The sequence below is a fragment of the Scomber japonicus genome, chromosome 14, assembly GCF_027409825.1.
Source record: "Scomber japonicus isolate fScoJap1 chromosome 14, fScoJap1.pri, whole genome shotgun sequence".
Lineage (NCBI taxonomy): Eukaryota > Metazoa > Chordata > Actinopteri > Scombriformes > Scombridae > Scomber > Scomber japonicus.
In genome coordinates, this window is record NC_070591.1 from 17,992,947 (window position 1) to 17,999,872 (window position 6,926).

A 6,926-nucleotide genomic window follows, 5' to 3' on the forward strand; every position below is an offset into this window, starting at 1 on the left:
CTGTAGTAGGCAGGTACTGCAGTCAGAGTGAACAAAAACAGTACAGTTGACACTACATTCTGTAAAGCTGTAGGAAAGTAATGTATTAATTGCCTGTGGGTTCATCACTAAAAGTGACTCCTTTTGCATACACATTTTCATTTGATGCTTTGTTCACACAAAAAAGTATTAAAGCTGCCTAAACACTCCAAAAAATGAGTGAAACTGCATTTAGGACTGTGTGGGTGTGGTTTAATCAGATTTGATTAACAATGGTCAACAACTTAAGCACATGACCTCACAACTGTTATCAGATTTTGCTTCAATCATTGCTCAGTTTTAATGAGCTGCTCACTTCAAATTAGTGAGAAGAGCACAGAAAAAACAGCACAAACAGAAACTTTAAAAAAAAAACTGAGAAGAAAAGCAAAACTGGATTGTCTATGATAGGCACTTACCTAACTGATTCCCTTTTTAAAGGTCAATTACAGTTTTCACAGATGCGTTTAAAGCATTTGAAACATGACTAAACTGTAGATCTTGCTTCAGGTATTTTCTTCTATAAAACATGTTTTCGTTTCCTGTGAAAGACTCACATTACTCCCATTCAGGCATGCAGACATAATTCCACCTGTGGCTCCTCATCTGTTTCCCCTTCATCCCTCTTCCTCATCTCCAGACCCCCGGGTAAAAAATATTAAGTTTTGCATTTCTAGACTGGGTGAGATTAGTGGTGAGGCAGATCTTTCCCAGTATCTGTGAATGATATGATCAACTTTTAATGAAGGTGCCTGTGATGAAAACTTTGCTCTCACTCTCCAAAGTTCCTATCCCCAAAGACACAATGAAATAATGTGCTCACAGGGGATATGAACAGGAATGGGGTCATTATATAACAGTAACAGCATAAATCACATCTATGTGTGTACATACTGCCTGTAGGTCTTCAGATTGCTCATAGAAACAAAAAGCGTTCATGCTAGAGATCTGATTATGAAGCAAAACAGCAGCATCTGTCATTCCACACATGACTGCCTCTCTCATTTATACAAAACTTTTAATTCATTATGTATGTATCAATTATGATTGCAGTTACTCTTGTTCAGTAGGCAGCATCAATGTTGAATTCAGCCTTTTATCGCAGCTCCTCATATTGCAATTAAGCAGGGCATTTGTGCAGCAGAGGGGTCTGTGCCTTCAACATTCAGCTGTGTTAACCCCACTGAACTCACAAAGGGATGCAAGAGAACTTCAACGGAGTGTCACTGTCAGCCGTAACCATGGTAACAGTGCTACCTGGAGAAGGGGTGGGGTGGTTAGTTCATATGGTTAGTTCATGTGTTGTGAACATATTGCTGCATAAGGTGCATTAGGTTTTTCGGTTTTTCTCAAAGTGTGTCCTTGCTAATAACAATAAGATTTCCAGATTCAAAGTGTTTCACTCTGCCTGCTGGCCTTGCTGCAAAGACGTGCAGAGATGAGCACACCGCTGGAGAGAGGGCAGGCTCAATTTGCGGCAGCGGCATCTTCCGCGGCATTTCTTGCGGCACCCAGAGATGCCGCAGAAAGTGCCGCTGGCTGCCGCCGGCAGCGGCATCTTCCGCGGCATTTCTTGCGGCACCCAGAGATGCCGCAGCTAGATGTCGCTTGTAGGCACTTTCCGTGGCATTTTTTGCGGCATTTTCTGCGGCATTTCTTGCGGCACCCACAGATGCCGCAACTAGATGTCGGTAGTAGGCACTTTACGCGGCAATGATTTCATGACTGTGGCATGGTTTTAGGCTTTAGATGGCAATTTACAGACATGTCAACGTTAGAAAATAATTATGTTTTGATGCCACACATGTTAAACGTAGCCTAAAGAATACATATAGAATGGTTGCCATGTTTGGGTTTCCCTGTCCTCATCTTTCTTTATCCACTATAACTAAAATGGACGTGTGCTAAGGCAATACTTACAATAAGATTTGTGACACTTTATGACACAATGAGACTGCGTCACATTTTTAACATCAGCTTTTTAGGCAATTGGTCTATAATACTGATAAACGGATTTGTGTATTTTTGTTATAGTGTTGGAGATATGTGACATAATAAGAGGCAAGGCCTACTAAAATAGCCTATACTTAATTTTTATGAGAGATTTTTTTTTTTAATTATGGAAAATTGTGTATAAAACCGCATTTTTAAATATCATAACCTACTTTGGAGAGTTACCTGTCACACCTGGCAACCCGAGAGCGTGTCAAATCATTTTGACGACTGCCCACTCATTTGTCACATCAGCGTACGACTGTCAGTCCTGTATTTCAAATCCCTAAAGAGACATTGACGACTGGAGAAACATAGGTAAGTCATAATCAATTTAGTCAAATGTGTGCCTTGATTTTAGTTGTATAATTTAAAGCGTCTGCTATTTCCACTCAAGTAATTTGACAATTAAGTAGGCAAATTTAAAACTTCTAGCAAGGCCCCCTCCCCCTCTCACCAAAGTAGTTAGGCACTAGCTTATAACAAGCTTGTTACGTTTTCAGCTTTTCAAATGAAAGGCTTTGCATAGTATGCAGCGTGTAGCTTAAACAGCCACAATAACTCAAATATATATATATATATATATATATATATATATATATATATATATATATATATATATATATATTAATGACTTATTACATAACAACAATATCCGTTTTGTTTACTCATAGAAAGATAAACACCAGGTTAATGGGACGCAAAATAACACGGCGCCATTACTATTCTATAAGTGTCTTGCAGCAATTATACAGAGATTTTTTTTCATCTTATATTGAATAGCCAAAGCCAACACTAACAAATACCCTATTACACTGTAATAATTAATGCCTCCCAATTCTTAATTTGAATTGGCAATGAATGCTACACAATCTGGAACTCTACAGATTAATAACAATTTCTACAGTCATACAAAGGAAATTCTGGGACAAGAGAATAATACTGTCTGATTTATAGGACCGCATAACTTAACAAAGGAGGACATGGCATGCACATGCTAATATTAACATACTGCAATATAACAAGCATGTTTCTCCAACCACTGCTTATTCTCAAAGTTTATCCACAGTACTTACATTCTCATGGACATTCCTAGACAAATAGAACCACTCAGTCCAATCAACAACTCTGTCAACTCTTCAAGAAATTACATGTACATGATATAAATAGATAAATATAAAAAGATAGAATAGTGAGTGACTGATGACATATGCCTGTAGGAGCCATGAGTGTCAATGGGCTTTTGACAATTAAAATAATACCACAACTACAGCATAATGAAAACGTGACTTCACTCTATTTATTGTTATTTGGTTTTTAGGTTTTGATCCGGTGGTTGCAAACAAGCAGCAACATGTGCCGATATCGAGCTGAAAAAGTGCTTCAGGAGTGCTCAACTACCTGGGAAGAGCAAAGGTACACAACTTATTTGCAGTGTGGGTGTAGATGCCAAATTTGTGCCAGTAAATAATTTATGGCGCTAGTTGTGGCATAAAGTGGTTTTGCATCAATACACTTAACCTATATAATTTCTTTTTTATTTTCCAGTGCTGAAGATATGATAACAGCAGACACAGAGGAAGAGGTAACAAGTTACTATTTCTGCACCTAACAAAAGAGCTTTACATATTGGCTCTCAGAAAGTACTGCTGCATCTTATTGTGAAATGAAAAAGTAATTTTGTATTACAGGTTTATGTTATAGCCCACTTAACTTGATCAGTAGTGAGTGCTGATTGGGGGAAGCCATACAGCACATTTAGAGACACCATATATCAAAAATATTAAATGTCACAGATATCTAAACATTTTGCCAGATCCATTATTGTATATTGTAAAAGTGGATCTAAACAAATACAAAATTGGTAGATGAAATCCATACATCTATCTGCTGTTGCTTATCCGGAAAAAGATCACAATGGTAACTTATTGGAAATTGAGATATTCATCACCTCAGCAACACCTTACAGGTCCTCCTTATTACGTACAAGTTATGAACTAGGCTCTATTGGTTAATGGTGTGCAATTAAAAAATTCAAAATTTTAACCCTATTTGAGAATGACATCCATACCTGGACCATGTTTTCATCTTCACTGCAGCAAAATGTGTTTCTCCGCGATGTTGTGGCAGCTGCAGACTGGTGCAAAAAGAGATCCTTTGAAGGACAATTGAAACTGCCAGCGGTTCTTTCAATGGACAACAAAGAAAAAAAGGACCTGCTGGAGGAACTGAAAGTGTGGAACGAGGACTACGACGAATGTTCTCCAGCAGAACACCTCACATTTGTGTTTGGAAAAAAGACAGAATATGACACTTTCAATCAAGAATTGATAGATAAAATGGACTTGAAAGTGTGGGCTAGATTTGAAGATTAATGTGCTTTATGCACACATCCACTACTTACTGAATTTCAGCCTGCTCCTGGTTTCCCGTCCTACAAACGGATTAATCCAGGTGTGTCTGACCAAAAGTTGAGGTCAGACACACCTGGATTAATCCGTTTGTCCAATAATGTAGGATGGGAAACCAGGAGCAGGCTGAAATTCAGTAAGTAGTGGATGTGTGCATATAGCTCTCTCTCTCTCTCCCTCTCCCTCTCCCTCTCTCTCTCTCTCTCTCACACACACACACACACACACACACACACACACACACACACAACCTTGTTCAATTGTTGTGTTTGTTTCTTTTTGTTAATAAATTTTTATGGAAAACATTGCAAGGCTATTAATTGAAACCATAAAAATGTAATTTCAAGGGTTGAATTCATCAAAATTACGTATGCTTAAAGTTAGGAACAGGGCAGAAATGAAGAGAATTATTAAAAATAATAATAAATAAACAGCAGAACAAATCTATTAATCTGTTTGGCTATAATTTTGAGATGTTTCGTGGTTGATGGTTTATCTGGACAAATTGTAGTAGGCTATAATTTGGATATCATTGCTAAATACTTCCTCAGGTTTCCCCGAAATTCAAACTAATAGCCTATCCCGCACTTAGGCTATTATCATCTGCCCCGTCCCCCTACGTGTTCCTCCATGCTCCAGCACATGGTGACACAAGCATTATCCCCCAGCACACAGCGGCATGCCGTATCACATAATTGCACCCAGCAGCCGCGGCATCTCTGGGTGCTGCAAAAAATGCCACGGAAAGTGCCGCAAAAAATGCCACGGAAAGTGCCTACTAAAGTGCCTACTAGCGACATCTAGCCGCGGCATCTGTGGGTGCCGCAAGAAATGCCGCAGAAAATGCCGCAAAAAATGCCACGGAAAGTGCCTACTAGCGACATCTAGCTGCGGCATCTCTGGGTGCCGCAAGAAATGCCGCGGAAAGTGCGGCTGCCGGCGGCTGCCGGCGGCAGCCAGCGGCACTTTCCGCGGCATCTCTGGGTGCCGCAAGAAATGCCGCGGAAGATGCCGCTGCCGGCGGCAGCCAGCGGCACTTTCTGCGGCATCTCTGGGTGCCGCACGAAATGCCGCGGAAGATGCTGCTGCCGCAAATTGAGCCAGCTGCCGCAAATTGAGCCAGCCCCTACTGGACCGCTGCACAGCTTACAGGCTAAGCTAGGATATTTGCTTCTTCTGGTATTGCTTGTGTTAATGCTCTATATGTGTATGTATGAAGGAACACCTCATGAATAGGCTACCATTATTTCCACTCAAATGGACACTATATGGACAACGTAAGCTCAACTCTTACAGGGAGTCTCTGATGTGACAGACGAAGCTGCTCTACGAGCAATTACTTGTAATTTGTTTATGCCGCAGAAGATAGAGCACCCAAAATTATCATCATAACGGATAAAGACATAAACAGTACTCAGAACAGAAATTACAAAGCAATTTCCCTCTGAGATTGTCTTTCACGCCTAATTCATGTTGATTCTTTCCCCACTCTATTGACTCTGTTGTGAGTGACCATGCTGTTTATTTTGAGATAGGTGATGAGGAGGAAATTAAGTCATTCTGGTAACACTCTGTAATTGTTTAGCAATACAACAAAAACTACAGCCTTGGGACAGTAGAATAGAAATTAGAAGATAGTTTGTCTTTCCTGCTGTTTCATTAAAGACAGAAACTAGTGTTGGTTTATGCTAGCTTTGACAGGAGCATACATGTAAATATTGTGGGACACCTACGTGATCAAAAACACTTGTCTCCTGTTTGTTGTTATACTGAACACAGTCAGTCAATGACGCACATGGGCAAAAGTAATATCCAAAAATACCCAGAAAATAAATCAGCGAATCAGTATTTTTGGTTCATGGTGATGTCTTGATGAGTCCACAGCAAAAACAAGTAGGTTTACATAACAGTTTCAGGACGTACGCACTTGCATACCACTGATATCAAAAGACAACATATTACCACATACAGCTGTTAGACCCTCAGCTTACAGAGCCGAGTCCGTGAAATCCTTCTTTTCAGTTATTTTCCTCTTCTAAAGAGACTGGGACAGAAAATAAACTTTACTGACAAATGGCAAATGTTTAACCTTTATCTTGTATATTTTTGTATGTTGTATTTATATGCCATTTTACAAGTATTTATCAAAGATATATTATTTCAATATCTAGTATTCATTCCCCTAGAAGTTGTTGCACAAACAATGAGCTCAGATGGTCAGGTATTGTTTTACATGGCTTACACACTGTACCACTTCTACAGAACTCGTATTTTATAACCTGTTCCCAAAAGACTTTCCCACATTTGAATTAATGCTTTGGGAGGTGAACATTTCTCCTTCTGTCTATAGAGGGCAGCAAATGTCCTCTAACAAGCAAACAGGATCTAATTTTATGCACTGATGTAGCCAGAGGTTTTCTGAACATTCACATAAACATCACGAAAACACAGATAAAAAGGTAAAGGAAACTGTGATCAATAAAAGGACAAACATATAAACTTAGT